The sequence below is a fragment of the Protopterus annectens genome, chromosome 15.part0, assembly GCF_019279795.1.
Source record: "Protopterus annectens isolate FY-2018-M chromosome 15.part0, PAN1.0, whole genome shotgun sequence".
Taxonomy (NCBI): Eukaryota; Metazoa; Chordata; order Ceratodontiformes; family Protopteridae; genus Protopterus; species Protopterus annectens.
Window position 1 is genome coordinate 86,837,110 of NC_056749.1, and position 19,807 is coordinate 86,856,916.

Below are 19,807 nucleotides of genomic sequence, written 5' to 3' on the forward strand. Positions count from 1 at the left end.
GTCAGCTACTTGGGCAGGGACACAAAGCACTGGTTGGACAGAGAGGGTGCTGGAGGTTTTGGCTTGGCCACTCAGCTGAGATCTCAACCCTGTAGCTGTGCCAGTGGGTAGTCTTATTGGGGATCTGGTGAAATAAGGAGAAACCAGCCCCAGACTGACTGTGGTCTCTGTGTGCTCTTAAGCAAAACTGCACTTTACTGTGTGTGTACTTGTCATCCTCCCAATGTGTACATTCCCCACTGTTGCCAGTGGTGAGGATTGAGACTCCTTGATTATGGGGTCAATGCTGGGGTGTTACAACCAGCATGGGAAGCAATGAACAGAGAAAACTATGAAACAATTAGGACAAGCAGTGTCACTGTTAGAAGTGTACAGAAGAGGGATCAGATCAACAAAAATACTTAGAAAGATAAATGTGATAAAAGCAATGAGCACTATTAGATCAGAGCAGGATCTATCATGCACTATTGCAAATAAACTAAAAATCTCAGCACAGATGGAAAAACTTAGAATATGCGCAGATAAATATAAAGGAAAAGTACAAAGTAAGCAATTTACTGATGACCCAAGAAAGTTTTATACAGAATTGGGAAACAAGGTAAAAGGAACTGAAAGAGCACCGAAAAAAGAAATAGATATATTTCGGAGAAGTATTTACGAAGATCCTGTGGAACATAACAACAATGCTAAACAGATAGAAGAAATGAAAGAAAGAATAAGAAGTTTAAAGGTAAAGGATATGAAATGAAATGAAGTAACAGCCAGAGGGATTGAAACAAAGTTAAGAAAAACCTCTAATGGAAAACCCCCAGGCCGAGATGCAGTACCTAACTTCTGGTTAAAAGTATTAACATCTTTGCATGAAGACTTAGCCATGAATAAGAACTAGTTATATGCGCACCCTGAACAGACACCAACCTGGCCAACAACAGAAAAACAATGTTCCTACTTAAACAGTGAACCTGCAAGCTTCCCTATAAATTATAGACCAATAACTTGCCTTCCGACGACATATAAACTATACAGTGGAAATGATGCTGACAAAGTTTATAGTCGTTGAGAAGAAAACTCAATTATGGCAACAGAACAAAAGGGCAATAAAAAGTCATATGGAACAAAGGATCATTTGTTGTTACATAAAGTCAGTGGAGAATTGTAAAAAGGAGTAGAATCTAATTATGGCATGGACTGACTAATAAAGCATTTAATAGCATTCCACATTCATGGATAAAAGAGTGCTTAAAAATGTGTAAGATGCAATCTACACTAATCAACTACATTACAGTGACCATGAAACAGTGGCAGACCACTTTACAATTAAGCATTGATAAAGGACAAATTATTATTCCAGAGATAAAAATTCAAAGGGGGATATTCCAGGGTGACTCTCTGATACCACTGCTTTTCTGTCTTGCCCTTAACCCATTAAGCTCTCTACTTAACAGCTTAGGCCATGGCTATAATTTGGTTCCTAGAAAACGACAAAGTGTAAAGACTTCTCATCTTCTCTTTGTCAATGATTTAAACCTGTATAGCTCATCCGATGAGGAACTGAAAGCACAACTGCAAGTTGGCAAAACTTTTTCAGATGATATAGAATTTAATTTGGTCTTGATAAATGTGCAAAAGCAACCTTTAAAGCAGGAAACCTCCCACACCAAGAAAACATTAGGTTGGGACAAAAATGTGATATAAAATAACTTGAGCAAGAGGAAGTGTATAAATATTTGGGAATTGATGAAGGATCAGCAATAAAACATGAACAAATGTGAATAAAATTTAGTAAGGAATATTTTAGAAGATCTAATCCTGAAAACAGCGTTGACATCTAGAAACAAAATTCAAGCTATAGATCAATTTGCTTTTCCTGTCCTAACCTACAGTTTTGGAGTGAAAGATTGGTCCCAAAACATGTTGGATAGATTACACAGGAAAACAAGAAGAATGCTTCATGTTCACTAAATGATTTATAAAAATCAGTGCATACCGGGATTATATATTCTCCGTTCAGAAGGCGGTATGGGCCTCCTTGAAATTGATTACATGAATAAATCTGCAATCGGGAGAATGCACACATATCTGCTGACCACACAAGACCCAAAGGTAGTGAAAATTTTGAAACACGAGGAGAATAAATCTAAGATGACTTCCCTGCTTAGTCTAGCAGAAGCATATCAGCATCAAGCAGGAATGGAAATCAAACCAGAAATAGATAAGGATCAGGCAGCAACTGGATGTGCCAAAAACAAAATAAAGAATATAAGGTGAAGGATCAGACGAGAAGGCAAGAAATGTGGAAAATGCATAAATATACTTGCAAGTATAGAAAACTGCTGGAAGAACCTCATGTTGATCTGGATCGAGCACAGGAATGGTTAAGGAGAAGCAAATTCAAATGAAGAGATGAAAGGTTAATATTGGAGGCCCAAGATAGTGGGCTATATACACATTGATATACAAAGTCCATTGAACATGTGGGAGAAACAGACAAATGTAGGATTTGTAAAAGAGAATTGGAAAAAGTCACACACCGCATTGCTGGTGACATACTAATAGCAGAAAGACTGAATACTGAAAGGCATAATAATGTGGCAAGACTGTTGCACTGGGGATTGTGCAAACATTATGGTACTGAAGTGGCTGAAAAACACTAAAAAGATGAGCCACAAAGCATCCTAGAAAATGATGACGTCCACATCACATGGGATCACCCATTAACAACAGTTCAAATGATAGATGCAAGAAAACCAGATATAGTGGTCCACGAAAAGAAGACAAAAGTATCATTGATCATTGAAATCACCACATCCAGTGACTACAGTGTCTTGCATACTGAGAGACACAAAGTCATAAAATATCAGGATTTGCAAGCAGAAATAACAGCAATGTGGAAGAAAGATAACCAGAAAGTTCCAATAGTAATCGTATTTAGATATGTTACCAATGCATGTAACTGGGCGGCCACGGTGGTGCATCAAAATAAAGTGCCAGCACCCAAGATGAGCTGAAATGGATAAATTTATTATAGAAACAAGTGAACTAGACCGGTTTCAGCATATAGCTTTCTTCAGTGGTATAAAAGGAAACCCTGGCAGGAACCAGTAATTTATACACAAGTTTCAATAAAGAATATGACATAATTTCCTGTCTTAGGAAAAAATTAAATAGTTACCATAAATCCATACAAAATAATTGTTAACAAAAGATGAAGTATAATCAATCAGAACCTAATTGATGATGGTGTCTAATAGCACAAACAAGCTGAAAATGAATTGCAAATAAATATGATTAATAGAATAGAAAACTTACAAATTTATCATTTAGTCCTGGGGAAAAAAGGCCCCCCAATTTAATAATCCATTTTCTTTCCTTGTTATTGAGTATGTCGTGCCAACCTGTTTTGAATGACCGATTGCCAATAATATGATCAATAATAATAAATGAGAATTTGGCTGTAGGATGATTAATAGTATGTCTGTACAAAGCATTTGTAATGCGTGCATTTCTAATATCCCCTAAATGTTCCGACACTCTAATCCTGAACTGTCTGGAAGTCTGACCCACATAGAAGGCTTGACAAGTACATGTAGCTAGGTAGACAACCCAGTCCGTGCTACAGTTGCCAAACTGATATATGTTATATAATTGTCCAGTGTTCCTAATGGTGAATGTTTTAGTTTTAAACATATAGTTACAGAAGCTGCAATGCCCACATGGATATGATCCTATTACTTTGTCCCCCGTTAAAGTTCATTGATGAGTAACTGCTTCCCTAAATTTTGTTTTCTTAAAAGTAAGAAAAATGTGATCCCGATGTCTTTCCCTTTTTGTATGAAAATGAACATCTGTTGCCCAAAACGTCATCCAAGTCATTGTGAGATTTTAATATATTCCAATGCTTGTTAACTATCTCTGAGAGTTGAGCGGTGTTTCTCCCATATGTGGTAACAAATCTCAAGATGTCCTGTTGATTTTTGCTGGAATGCTTTTGATATTGCAGTAGACTGTCTCTTGACTGGTTTTGTGTCCAATGCATAGCTGAACTGACATTGTTTTTAGTGTACCCCCTTGCCAAAAATCTGTTGGCCAAGTCCTCATGGTGCTGCGATAATTCTGGTTGGGAGAAGCATATCTGTTTGAGGCGTAAAAATTGAGATTTTGGAATATTATTAATAGTATGTCTTGGATGAAGACTGTTGGCATGTAGCAAAGAGTTATACTGAGGGAATTTGCGGTATACAGATGATTTAAGGGTGTTGTCTTCCTGACGATGTAAAGACACATCTAAAAAGTGCATCTCATTCAGATGATAATTCACACTAAATTCTACTCCCCAAATATTACCATTGAGATGTTCCACAAACTCATGTAGATATTCACTACCTCCTTTCCAAATAAGCCAACAGTCATCCAAATATCTTCTCCAAATGTCGATATCTGAAATGTATAGATTATGAAGCTCATCATAAATGATATGTTCCTCCACATACCCCATAAAAAGGTCCGCATAAATGGGTGCAAAAGAAGCACCCATTGCTGTACCCTGTTTTTGCCAATAGCAGTCCTGTTTAAAATAAAAAACATTTTTCGACAAAACATGTTCAGCCATACAGATGAACAATGTATTGGTACCAGAAGGGTAAATGTCAGCTTTGTTCAACCAGTATTCAAGTGCAGTTAGTCCAGCCCAGTGTGGAATATTCGTATATAATGATTTGACATCAAGAGTGCACATTAACCAGTGTGGTTCTAACTGGGAGTCCGATACTATTTGTAAAAATTCCGTAGTATCCATGAGTCTTGCTCTAACTAATTGTAGCAATGGTTTAAGTTTCTCAGTAAGGAATGCTGACAAGGGTTCCGTGAGTGATCCTATCCCTGAAACTATAGGTCTACCTGGTGGTTTGTCAATAGATTTGTGTATTTTGGGTAACAAGTACAAATATTGTTTGGCAGGATCCGAAACGGTCAGATGAGATAAAGTGTTGGCTGTGATAATCCCTTGATCAACCGCCTCTTGCAGAAATTTATCTATTTCTTTTTTAAAGTTAGAAGTAGGGTCAGTGGGCATTCTCATGTAGTGATGAGGGTTAGACAACTGTCTATTTCCCTCCTCCCAATAATAATCGGAATCCATGACAACCACAACACCGCCCTTGTCAGCTGGAAGTATGACAATGTTTGTATTATTTTTGAGGCAAGTTAGGGCTTGTTGTTCTGTTGAAGATAAGTTATGTCTTATAGTGTTCTCTGACCCCATATAAAAATGTAGATCCTTAATCACGGATTGTTGAAACACCGCCACATTTTTATCCATCGGTGGATGGAAAGTAGATCTATGAAATTTGAATTCAGAAGATCTTTGAGATATGGTTTGCAGATCTTGTTGCCTGAAATATAATTTAAGGTTAATTTTTCTGCAAAATGCTATGGTATCAGATACAAAAGAACTTTTATCAACAAAAAAGCCAGGGATGAATCCAAGTCCTTTATTAAGTAGTGTTAACTCATCAGATGTTAAAACATGTTGAGATATGTTATGTATATTGGTAAAACCATTGTCTATTTCGTTATGGAGAGAAAGAGATCTTCTAAGCTTTGTACCCTTGTGCTTGCGCCCCCCTCTGTGCTGTTTGTTCCTAAAGGGTCAGTGGATGTGCGCCCTCTTTTGGAATCAGGTAAGATGCAATTAACTGTAGATTCTGTGTCTGTGGTAGATGATTCCTCACCCGAAGTAATAAAGGATGAGACCCCTTTTTTGAGTATTGATCTGGGTCTTTTTCTACGGGCAGAGGAGAGGTTCTTAGTGCCCTCAGCTAATGTCACACTCCTATAGGACTCAAACTGTCTACCTTTGTCATAATCCTCCCTATCACAAGAGAATTTGTGTAATTTTTTGGTCTTGAGATTATTTTCAAGAGAAACAAGTTATTTGGACAATTTGCTCAGATTGTCCCTGAAATTGGCCTGTTCCTCAAATTTTTCAAATCGTTGCATATTTTCTCAACATCTCCAATGTTAGTTTGGACTGTACGATCGTAGAAGGAAGCCAGTATATTGACAAATGACACTGAAGCCTCCTGTTGGGCTTGTTGCCAATCATTTAGTAAAATGTCATCCGGTGTACTAACTAATGGTTATACCTTTGACCTAAGGCCTCTAGGTGAAATTTATTGGTTCTGATAAGCTTTAAATAATTTAGAATGCCATATATTTGTCCGCAGGGTTTTAACTTTTTTACCCAACTGGCTAAATAGTAAATTGCAACCGTCAACTGGATCCGAATTCTGAGTAAGGCTAGTCTGTGCTGTTTTAATACCAAACACTTGGATGTCATCCTTGTCTGCACATAAGCCAGACAAAAGTTTGTGTAGATCCATGATAATAAGTTGCTGAAAATGAATGCAGTCCAACCTGAGAGCTAAAACTTACTAATTAGAGGGACAGAGAAATAACAGGGACAGTGCTGAACAAAAACACCAAAATAAGTCAATTTATAGTTCAAGTTTGAGTCCCAGGTAAGGGAGAAGCCGAGGTCTCTGGCAAAGTAACCTTAGTCACAGACCAGTCAGCAGTAAATCTGGTGTAAGAATAAATCGTAAAAATGCATGAGGGATACTAATAAACCACCCTAATACCACTAGACAGATGTTGCAAATTGAATGCAATATTGATTGAAAAAGAGAGTAAAATTCCCAAGATGGATACCCAATGGGTAATACTAGCTGTCTGTGTTACTAATTTAAATATATATCAAAGCAGTAAATCACAATCTTGGATGCTTGTATCTCAAACTGTGTATATTATCCTACAACCAAAAAGTTGGGGAACGTCCTAGCTGCGTATTAAGATGTAAGAAGAACAACCGTGACAAATGTGGGGCATGAAAATGAGACCAACCAAGGCTGGAAATATAGAGCCAGATGGTACCAAAGAGCACCTCTATTCCATGCTATCTAGAATATATAACCTTGAACATCCAAGTAACAAATATTGGTACAAATCTGTTCTTATTTTTAAAAAAACACAATGGGAAATGCAAATGAAGTCCCTAAAATAATTATTATGCAGCTATCAATTCTTAAATCAGTGACAATATTCCAAATGCAAACTGAATAATTGACATATGCAAGCGTCAAAGAAAAGGTTAAAAGTATGTATTGATAAGTAGTCTAAGAGTCAATGATGGTAATAGAACAAATAGCTGGCGATTGTATATACAAACATAACTAAATCTTCACAAGCACAATGGTGTTTCATATCCAGCCACCAAAGGTAGATAGTAATTATTAGTCAAAACTAAGAAAAAAGCTCAAAGAGCTTATGCACATAAGACCAAAAAATATAAAAAGATAAAGGTTACCAACAAACTGAAATGTAATATAAAGTCCAGAGCTGTGAAAGCACTTTGTAAATATTCATACATGAAATGATGTTACTTGTAAAATATTAGAGATAATCATGTAAATGCATGAAAAAATCAACCTCTCCACCACAAAAGTTGAATATCAGTTCAGCGATAGTGTTCAGTGGATAAAACCAAAGTCTGAAAAGAAAGCAAGCCGTCGCCAATGAAGGGAGACAAGATAAAATGTACCTTTAAGCCAAATCAGCAGGCAATGTAGTCTTCCCTCAGTTAGGATAAAAAAAGCACTTGAATTCACCCAAAGAACAGTCAAACTCCAAATATATGTTTTTTCAAAACAGCGTTGATGGAAAAAGTAATAATCCCAGACAAACGATTCCTTAATAGGCAGTGAACATCCAAAAACGACCGATGAACATAATCCAATGTAATATATGTAGGAAAATATCCAATCTGGTTCCCAACGATAAAAAGCACTAAGAATCAAATTCTTACGTTTGTAGTATGTCCAAGACAGGAAAATGAAGTAGAAATGTTTAATCAAACAGCCGGAGAAATCCTTCTTCTTAAACCAAGAACACCAGGAAAGTGGTGTTAGTCCACAGCTCTCTAAACACCAACAGCTAGCACAAAAACGAAACTGCAACAACAAAAAGCTAGCAAGTACGGCTGATGCAAGGCAACCAAACTAGTGTGCATCAAAATAAAGTGCCAGCACCCAAGATGAGCTGAAATGAATAAATTTATTATAGAAACAACTGAACTAGACCGGTTTCAGCATATAGCTTTCTTCAGTAGTATAAAAGGAAACCCTGGCAGGAGCCAATAATTTATACACAAGTTTCAATAAAGAATATGACATCATTTCCTGTCTTAGGAAAAAATTAAATAGTTACCATAAATCCATACAAAATAATTGTTAACAAAAGATGAAGTATAATTAATCAGAACCTAATTGATGATGGTGTCTAATAGCACAAACAAGCTGAAAATGAAGTGCAAATAAATATGATTAATAGAATAGAAAACTTACAATTTATCATTTAGTCCTGGGGAAAAAAGCCCCCCCCCCCCCCAATTTAATAATCCATTTTCTTTCCTTGTTATTGAGTATGTCGTGCCAACCTGTTTTGAATGACCGATTGCCAATAATATGATCAATAATAATAAATGAGAAGATATTTGGATGACTGTTGGCTTATTTGGAAAGGAGGTAGTGAATATCTACATGAGTTTGTGGAACATCTCAACGGTAATATTTGGGGAGTGAAATTTACTGTGAATTATCATCTGAATGAGATGCATTTTTTAGATGTGTCTTTACATTGTCAGGAAGACAACACCCTTAAATCATCTGTATACCACAAATTCCCTCAGTATAACTCTTTGCTACATGCCAACAGTCTTCATCCAAGACATACTATTAATAATATTCCAAAATCTCAATTTTTACGCCTCAAACGGATATGCTCCTCCCAACCAGAATTATCGCAGCACCATGAGGACTTGGCCAACAGATTTTTGGCAAGGGGGTACACTAAAAACAATGTCAGTTCAGCCATGCATTGGACACAAAACCAGTCAAGAGACAGTCTACTGCAATATCAACAGCATTCCAGCAAAAATCAACAGGACATCTTGAGATTTGTTACCACATATGGAAGAAACACCGCTCAACTCTCAGAGATAGTTAACAAGCATTGGAATATATTAAAATCTCACAATGACTTGGATGACGTTTTGGGCAACAGATGTTCATTTTCATACAAAAAGGGAAAGACATTGGGATCACATTTTTCTTACTTTAAGAAAACAAAATTTAGGGAAGCAGTTACTCATCAACGAACTTTAACGGGGACAAAGTAATAGGATCATATCCATGTGGGCATTGCAGCTTCTGTAACTATATGTTTAAAACTAAAACATTCACCAGTAGGAACACTGGACAATTATACAACATATATGAATTTGGCAACTGTAGCACGGACTGGGCTGTCTACCTAGCTACATGTACTTGCCAAGCCTTCTATGTGGGTCAGACTTCCAGACAGCTCAGGATTAGAGTGTCGGAACATTTAGGGGATATTAGAAATGCACGCATTACAAATGCTTTGTACAGACATACTATTAATCATCCTACAGCCAAATTCTCATTTATTACTATTGATCATATTATTGGCAATTGGTCATTCAAAACAGGTTGGCACAACATACTCAATAACAAGGAAAGTAAATGGATTATTAAATTGGGGGGCCTTTTTTCCCCAGGACTAAATGATAAATTGTAAGTTTTCTATTCTATTAATCATATTTATTTGCAATTCATTTTCAGCTTGTTTGTGCTATTAGACACCATCATCAATTAGGTTCTGATTGATTATACTTCATCTTTTGTTAACAATTATTTTGTATGGATTTATGGTAACTATTTAATTTTTTCCTAAGACAGGAAATGATGTCATATTCTTTATTGAAACTTGTGTATAAATTACTGGTTCCTGCCAGGGTTTCCTTTTATACTACTGAAGAAAGCTATATGCTGAAACCGGTCTAGTTCACTTGTTTCTATAACAAATTTATCCATTTCAGCTCATCTTGGGTGCTGGCTCTTTATTTTGATGCACACTAGTTTGGTTGCCTTGCATCAGCCGTACTTGCTAGCTTTTTGTTGTTGCGGCCACGGTGGTGCAGTGGTTAGCATTGTCACCTCACAGCAAGAGGTTCTCCAGATCGATCCTTCAGATCGATCCTTGGCTGGGTGCCTTCTGTGCGGAGTCTGCATGTCCTCCCTTTGGTCGCGTGGGTTTCCTCCGAGTGCTCCAGTTTCCTCCCACATCCCAAAGACATGCTGCAGGTGGATTGGACACTCCAAATTGGCCCTAGGTGTGAGTGTGTGCCTTCCATGGAAGGTTGGGCGCCAGGCTGGCAACTCGACACCGTAAAACTCCACTGCCGATCACGAGCGGACAGGTGATCCACTGTGGTGACCCCTAACCGGGAAAAGCCAAAAGAAGAAGAAGAACCAATGCATGTAACTCCATACAAATTGCAGGAGGAGTCATTACTAGGAACATTGCGGGTGCAGCATAGAGCAATTTTGGCTGACATCAAAGACTGAAACAATACTAATTTCATCAACTTTTCTCATACTTTGACCTAGGAATGGGGTCCATTCCCATCATGGTATTAGAAACCCAAAAGATTTGGAGAAATTAAAAAATGAGAAACCAATACCTGGAGTTCAAAGGCAGGAACATTGGTTCCCTTATTATAATCTCATTCTTTAAGAAGTCATGAACCAAATGGTAGGGGGTTGGAGGGAGGGGAGTTGAGGAAGAATGAAAATGGACAGCACAGCTGGAACATTATTGTGAGTACATAACTTCTTTATCTGATAATGCTAATTTTCAATCATTCCTTAACAACTGGGACAGATTCCCCAGCTACCCAAATCCTGGCAGGACAATAAGGAAGGATATTCCTGAGAACCGTTAAGCCGAAGGCTGCTCTTCTATGCGGATTAGCCCAAGTTGCAGCCACACAGATACCATCCATGGAGAACCTGGTTGAATGGGTTCTCAAAGGTTTTGGCAAAGACCAACCCAATTTGTTACAGACAAAGGAGATGCAATCAGTTAACCATCTGGCTAAAGTTACTTTCGCAACCGTCTTGCCCAATTTTGATTCTGCAAAAGAAAAAATAATAGATATGTCTTTCTGAAATTCTTTGTTCTATGCAAACAGAAGTATAACTGTCTGTGAACATCCAACAAATGTAACATGTATTCTCCTTTGTCTGTGAGATTTGGAAAGAAAACTGGAAGGTTAATAGACTGACAAATGTTGGATTCTCACACCTCCTTTGGAAGATAGAAAGGGTTATCGCTATGAAATATTAAATAAGGAGGCTTAGAAGACAAGGCTTGAAGTCCACAGACTCTTCGAGCAGAGGTTATTGCTACCAAAAAGATAATTTTCCAGGTTAAAAATTTTAGCTCACATTTTGTTAATGGTTCAAAATGAGATTGCGTCAAAGCTTGTAAAATTAAATTCAAATCCCGTGGCTGAGATGAATCTTTAAAAGGTGGTCTCAGAAGAAGGGTTCCCCTTATAAAAGCCTTACAAAGTTTTGAAGAAGCTAAGGTAGAATTGTTAACCCCTATATGACAATTAAAAATGGCAGCTACTTGTACTTTAATAGTCAAAAAACTACACCCTTCATTAAAAATTGTAGCCAAAAACAAGAATTTTATGTAGAGGTGCTGAAAAAGGGTCAATGTCTTTTTGTTGTGCCCAAAAAGCAAATCGTTTCCATTAACTTCTTAGTTGAAGCTTTATGGGAAGATAAAATAATGTGATAGACAGGGGAGGACAGCCTGGATTGTCTGGCTATCAATGGAAATGAAGAAACCATGCTGTTAGCTTTAGGCCTAGAATGTCTAGGTGAATCATGTCTGTCGGATTAGACAGCAGGTCTGGAATTTGAACCAGAATCCATGGAGGGTGAAGTGAAATATATGAGGCCAACGAAAGAGGAACCAAATCTGATGAGTCCAATAAGGGGCAATGAAAATGACTTTGTACTTCAATTGGGATGCTTTCTGGAGAAACTTGGGTATTAGAGTAGTTAGTGGATAAGCAAAGAGCAGACCGAATCATGGAGGAGAGCATCTCTCGGTGATTCCCCTAGTTGGGGAATCAGGGCACAGAATCTGCTGCACTTGTTGTTGAGGGGAGATGCAAAGAGGTCACAGCAAGGTTGGCTCCACTGGCAGAATATCTGTTCCCCAACTCACATGTTGAGAGATCAAAATGGACCTGCTCAACTTGTCTGATATCACGTTGGATTCCCCAGAATGTGCATTGCCATCAGAGCTCCACTGGATGAGATGCCCATTGCCACACTCTGACAGCTTTTCGAAACAGGGGTAAGATCCGGATCTTCCTTGTTTGTTGATGTAGCATACCAATGACATACTGTCCATCTGAATCGCAATAATCCCAGAAGGGAAAGAGTCTTGAAAGGTCAGCAACACCAGGAGTACTGCTCTCATTTCTAGGGCTTTTGATATTTGTGTTGGTTTCTTCAGGGGTCCAACTGCCTTGGACTGTCTTTCCCAAGAAGTGCCCCTCCCCACTTTGGGAAGCGTTTGTGGTGTCTATGGCTTTGGGCTGAGGAAGAATGAAGGGACAGCCTTGTAATATCTGATATGAGTGAATCCACCACAAGAGGGAATTTTTGCATGTCTGAGTTATTCTGATCTGGGTGGACACAGGTTCACAGGTTGGTGTAGAATGGACCACTGAGTTGTTAAGGTCCATTGAAAAAGTCTCATATGGTACCTTGCTAGCAGAAATAGAACTATCACAGCAGACATTGACCTCAAGCTTTGCAGAATCAATCCAGCTAAGAGAGAAGAATTCTGAATTATCTTTTTGACTTGAAACCGAATAGTTTGTACCCTTAGTAAGGGAAGAGGGCTGTTACTGATACTGTACTGAACAAGACCCCTATGAACACTAATGTCTGAGATGGTTCTAGCTGAAATTTGTTGTGATTGATGGTAATGCCTACATGATAGCAAATCTGGAGTGCACAGTCTTGTGCTTTTATCAGATATCTTGCCAGAGTGGTTATGAGCCAGTTGTCCAAGTACATTAACACCCAGAACCCCTGTAGTCTCAAGTGAGCTGCTACTACTGTCATGCATTTGGTGAATGCCCTGGGGGCTGTTGTGAGACAAATGGGCAGTGCGCTTAATTGATAATGACTTGCTCCCAGCTGGAAACATAGATATCTCATGGATCGCATATTTATTTTTATGTGAGTACACACCCTGAAGATGTATTGAGCACATCCAGTCATCCTTGAGCAGGAAAGGCACAATGGACCAAATCGAACTTTGTATACTGAACTGATTTGTTCATATTGCTGAAATCCAAAATTAGTCTCCAGTCTCCTGTTTTCTTTGACACTAAAAAAGAGTTTCAGATTCTTTCTGGTCTGGGGGACCTCTTGGATGACTCTTTTTTTCTAGCAGCTTTTTTATTTTTAGAGCTGTTGTTTTTTCTCTGACTGAGTGGAACATTGAGAATTTTGTTTACTGTTGAAGGAGTGGATACGGAAAAAGGGATCATATAACCTCTGGAAATAATCCTCTACACCCATGTATCTTTTGTTAACGTCTAGATGCACATTCTGTTGCAGGGACAGAAAACCCCCGACTACCTCCAGAGGTGGACAATCGTGTCTCCTTTCAGGAGCGCTGGTAGGGTCTGTCAGAGAAGGAATATTTGGATGCTTAGTTCTGCAGGCCTCATCTGTCACGTGAGTAGCATCTTCTGTTAGTTCCCCAGGGGCAGAGGGGGGATCTCTATCTCCACATGGATCATGGAAAGGACCCTGGGACCTTCTGAATCACATTTTTCAACCATCTGTTGATTCCTACAAAAGATTCTTTGAGGAGCTGAAAATGTATGCCCACTGCAGACAGGGTCTTACCATCCTGCTCACACCTAGATTGCGTGTCTTTAACTTTAGGGCCTAACAAAGAACTTCCATCAAAGGGTACACTGACGAAGGAGGATTTGAAGGGCTCCACAAAATCGCACAGGCAAATTCAGGCACGTCTCCTAATGGAAATGCATAAACTCGCCCTCCCCCCTTGAGGTACCTTCATCTGCATGTGAAATGAGCCTTATGGATGAATTTGTGAGACTGCATAGTAGATAACCGTGAGGCAATAGAGCTCTGTGCCTCAGAAGAACTGGTCCCAGAGACGGATTTGGAAAGCTGTGCAATCAAGTCTCTTCTCTGAGGTCTGGTGAAGTGTGCCAAATAATTCAATGATCTGAGTGCAAAGATCATTGAAACATATATACTAGCTTTCCAAATCTGTTCAACTCCCTGGACCTCTCTGTTAGGGGGATGGACTTTCTTTGTGGTCACCACTGTGACCATGGCATCTACGGGTACTAACTTGCTCCAAAACTCTCTTCCTTTCAGTGTTGTCAGGATCCTGTCTGGTCTCTTCGGAATTGGTTCAGCAGCATTGGGTTCCTTCAATGCCTGCCTAGATATCAAATCAATGAGTTCATCAGAAGGTGAAGTCACCCAGGAGGGTAGATGGGCAGACCCAAAGGCTTCCAGGAATTCTGATGATCTTGGGAACCTTTCCCACTCATCAAAAATCAGTATCTTCTGTGACCAGCTCTTGAGGAGGGTTTAAGTGCCTCCTCTTGCACTTTCTCTTCCTAGGGACTTCTTCAGTGGGATGTTCCGGAGAAGTATTGGAAGATATAAGTATACCCTGCTGGATAGCCTGGGGGTTTCTGACTGGCTGTCCCTGTGGAGTATAGTGTCGAGGCTCACAGTACAAAGACACATGGGATCAGAAGGAAGATCCAAGGGAGTGAAATCATCCATCCTCCAGAAGCAGAGAACACTCTCTTCACCACCTCAAAGGCAGAGTGCTCTGGGGAGAAGGAAAAGACATGCCTCTGGATGGTTGGCTTCCTCTGACCCAAATTCAGCCCACCCAAGGTAGAGGCTGGAGGTGAGCTGTCCAATGCTGAGGCTCTAAGGGGCAGAGATGGCTCGGACAACTCGAGTCAACTTTAACACCTTGGATCCAGCAACAATCCTACGGCTCTGAGAGTCATGTGGCTCTGACACACTCAGAGCCTGTGCACTCAAAGATTTTATCGGAGCAGAAGATACGACAATCTGCAGATCTGATACAGACAGTCCTGGAAGACTTAGATGCAAGGGCCCTGAAGCCAAGGGTCAGATCGGAGAATGAGCCAGGACAGGCGGAGTAGCACTGGTAAAGGTCACCAGACCCAAACAGGTAGAAGCCAGGAGAACTCCCACCTGAATCTGTGCCGACAGAAACTTCCTCATTATTTTGTCCACATCTGCTTCTGTCAGGCTCCTGGAAGAATGGGAATAAGAGGCCACTGAAGGGGACCTAACATGGTGGCATCTCCCTAAAAAGGTGATGTCAGCCTGGAAGTAACAGGGTTCAGAGAGGATGCATACTGGGTCCAAGGGAGAGGTTTCGGATCTGAATATATCGGATCTAATAAAATAGATTGGGCATCTGAAGTAGACAGATCTAAAGATTTAGTCTTTGGATCTGACCATTTTGATCCTTTATGGTCTGGCTCCATGGTAAGATCAGAAGATGGAGTGAAGGATCCAGAAGGGTCCAATGGCTGTTTTCTGGGATCCTTTTTGTCAGATTTGGAGGCTTAAGCCACAGATTATGATTCCAAGAAGGTTGTTTGCAGAAGATCTTTCAAAATAAGCTTGTTTTTCTGATCAGCTAAGGACCTCGGATTTAAGGCTTTGCAGATATCACACAACACCTTTAAGTGTGCCATGCTCAACTAATAAACATGGAAATCATGAGCATCAGACAGGGGGATCTTGTGCCCACACTCCTTACATTTTTTAAAGCTGGAAGGTTTTTCAGCCATCTTCAAAAATAAAGCAGAATAATGCTAAGAAGTTTTTTTTAAAACTGAAAGAAAGAAAAAGAGAAAGAAAGAAAATTACCAACAATGGTAAAGATAGAAACTACTGCAAGGGTAAAAGTAAAGTGAAGAGAAAATACCAACAATTGTAATCAACTTAAATTACACTAAGTGTAGGATAAGGAAGACATTAAAGTATACAGATAGTGAAATAAATAAACAATTTGTTCACTTATCTAAGCAGATAATCACTACACCTCAAGAGCTCATAGTGACCACATCTGTACTCAAAGGCAACAAATGAGATCTGAGGGACTAAAGCATTATGGGTAGTGGAGGAGCTCGAGAGTTTCCAGTATCCATGAGCTGTAAAAAAGAGGCAGAGTTGGATCTGAGGGTCAGATCCGAACCCAATTGTTGAGGAATGAATGAAAACTGACATCGGATCCTATATTTCTACCATCTAAAATTTATCTGTTTACTTTAATACTTTTAGTGTATACATTTACCGAAAAGACTCCCATACATGTAAAATACCCCTGACTACACACTATACAAAACTGTTTTACTGCATATAACATGCACCTTATATTATGAAATGCTTTATGCAAATAATAATAATAACAAAAATTGTTTTACTTTCACTTAGTTTTACCCCTTTAAGCGTCCTTCTAAACATTAATGATATAAAGTTGGGTATATGCTTTACAGTCCAACCACAACAAGATTCCAATGTTTTTCAGACACTTTTCTTGCAAAAACATATTTTACAAATGTGATGAGATACATTATAGTCTTCCATTTATTTACTAATTTCAGAGTTGCTGGTCTTCTCCTGTTCATCTCCATCACTAGGCACCAGACTCTGGTTCAAGTCCAAGGTGCTGTGAATTCTGCTAGTCAATACCTGTTTTTTATTCTTGTTCTCACGCATTTTTCTTTGAAGCATTGGAAAAGGTTTCACTGGCAAAGTCTCTCTATGAACTTTACAGTCAGAAGAATGAGAAGGTGAGTCCCCTTCTGTTTGCTGAATCACCTTTTGTTAGATAAACTTTTTTATTTCCTCCTTAATCTGTTCTGCATCAAAACATGACCGATTCTCCATGAAAAAAAACACCTTGAAGACAGGTGGCTACAGCAGGTTGAATCTCATAGCTGCTTTTGACATTCCCTGACTGTTTGGATAAATTTGCTTCTCTTCTGCCTGGTGCTCAGTGAATAATCATTTTCTACAAAAACTCTGCTGTCTCCAGTTTATAATGCTTTGCCCTTCTGCCACAATTTGTCAGGATCAACTCTTTCAGCATCTTTACTAATACAAGTCATGGATGCTTTCTGATGGCCAGGTTTGGAGCGTACACTTGATGTGTCCTTTCAATTAACAAAATCTGCTGTGGAACACCAGTCCAGGTACTTATTTGTGCTTTCATAAAATTAATACAGTCTGTTCCTTCCAGTTTCTATGGTACAGCAGAAGATCTCATAGTTTAGTACTAAGCTAACTGCCCTTGTGGGCCATTCTAAGCCTAGCCAATTACCCCATGTGAGAATCAAACCCTACACATTGTGTTTGTAAGGTAAACACCTTAACCATTACACTAAACCCTCACTTTATTATCAGGTTTTCTCTGCACACACTGTCTTCTAATTTAACTATTTTTTAAACAGTTCTTCTTGAGAAACCTCATATTCAGCCAGCTTTTTCTTCATGTCATCCTCTGATTTTTGCAGTTTTATCAGTTCATCTGAATGGCTAGTTAAAGCTTCTGTTTTTTCCAGTCTTTTGTTGTTTTCTCTTCTGAGTACATTTGACATATTTTTTTCTGTAATTTACTGGAAGCCATCTCTTGAACGAAAGAAGAAGCTTGAACTGCTTTTTGGTGAAGAGCTGTAAAATCCTTCCCTGACAGTGTTTTCTCTATACCTTCTCTGGCTGATTTTCTTTCAGGTTTTCCAACCTTCTTCTTTGCTGACATCCAGGCAGTGTACTTACCAGCCACTGAGTGAATTTTACAAAAAAAAAAAAAAATTTAATGGCACTCTTTTTCTCAGTTTCTGTTTTCACACTGGGAGAGCTGTTGAATTCTGTTGAGCAGTCTGCAGCCATCTTGGAAGTCTAGGCATCTACTTTTCTGAAGTAAAAGCAACTACGCAAGGGCTCTGGCTGACTAAGTTTGCAGATGACTGCAAGCTAGGAGTAGTCATTGAATCTCCAAATACGTTTTCCATAATACTGGATGGTTTGTCCCAAATAAATAACTGGTGCCAAAAAGAAATGACCCAGTTCTTCAGGATTTGAGAACCTATGTGGAGAGTGACCTAACTTTTGATGAACATGTGTCCATTGTTGTAAGAAAGGCCTTCTTTATTCAAAGCTTATAAACAAAGGGATTGTGTCTACAGATGTCATTGTCCCCCCTTTACTAAGCCATCATTAGGACAGTCATTGAATATAATGCCCCATTTGGCATGTATCAGTCCAGACACCTGCAACAACTGGAAAGGCCAGAGAGATATCTTACTAAATGATACAAGGCCTAAACAACATGTCCTATATGAAGTGACTCAAAGTCCTGTCACTATGCTTGGTATCCTACAGACTGCTAAGAGGTGACGTGTGTCTGGCGTGTACAGCGTCCATCGACCCAATAGTGATGGATTTACTGCATATCAGCAATGCAATTGGCATCAAAAATATTCAGTCTAGAGATATAAACCTCTTCTACAACACCAACAGAACAGTTTGGAGGGAGTGGCATATCTCGCAGGGGACACTACTGCTATGGAACAGACTACCCATCCACATAAAACAAAATTCATCCCTGTCCTTATTCAAGCACAACTTAGATCTATGGATGGAAAACAGAAAATATACCTCAGGACTGCCCCTGTACTACTAATGGACAGAGGCAGGTCTTAAATGCTTTATCCCATGCATGGGTCCCCACAAATTATCTATGATCCCAGTTATTCTCATTAGGAGTAATATATTATTATTGGCCAAGGGATGGGTAAGATGAATCTATAATCAAATCGATAGGTTATTTTATGTACAAGGAAAACTGGCTTAAAATGTTCCAAAGGACAGTTAGTTTAGTAGTTACCTATGAACCTATACCGCTGCTCTGAAGCAAACTCCCCATTCACATAAAACAAATATCCTTCCTGTCCACTTTCAAGCTCAACTTGGATCTATGGACTGTAAATAGAAAATTTATCCAGGACTACCCCTGAAATTATCTATGGTATGATCTCATTAGGGGGAACATATAATTATCAACCACTGGATGGTTAAGGCCAATCTCTAACCTAGTGTCATAGCTTAATTTGAACAAAAAAAATTAAAATTGGCTAGGCTTAAAATGGCCTTGAATGGCAGCTAGCCTAGTATTACCTATGAATCTACGAGCTAAACATGCAATGGACAGCTGCAAGTTTGGGTCTGGGCTCAGAGTATTCAAAACACAGAGGTACCTAAGCATCCTACCAAAGTAAAGGACACCACCACCCGATATTGAAGCAATGAGTTCCATGAACATTCATTTATTCACCATTTATTTCAAGTCCAAAGGGGAACTGATGTCTATCCCAGCATTTGTTGGGTACAAGGCAGTCAAACTAATCCTGAAATGGAAGACAAACCATCACAGGATTCATAGATAATCTCTCGTACAGAAACCATATACACACTTACAATTAATCCATAAAATCACTAATTCATGTACATCTGCTCAGTTCAGCTCCTCTTTGAAATGTGGACAGAAACAAGAGCACACTAAGAAAAAACATGCAGACAAAGGGAGGGCATGCAGCTGCCATATGTAAGGCAGCGCATCTGAAAACTGAACTGGCGGAGCAAGTGCTATGAAGCATTCCTAAGCACCGTGTCTTCCAGTGCAACACACACACAAACACACACACACACAAACACAAGCAACTATGACTCAGCTAATAAATTAGTTG

At 39.1% G+C, this 19,807-nt stretch overlaps 1 protein-coding gene across 1 annotated transcript in view; it reads right to left on the reverse strand.

Annotated features, from left to right (window-relative positions):
• The window catches only part of SLC25A14 (solute carrier family 25 member 14), a 1,283,912-nt gene that overhangs the window by 805,085 nt on the left and 459,020 nt on the right, over positions 1-19,807 (reverse strand). The gene's annotated exons all lie outside the window — the stretch shown is intronic.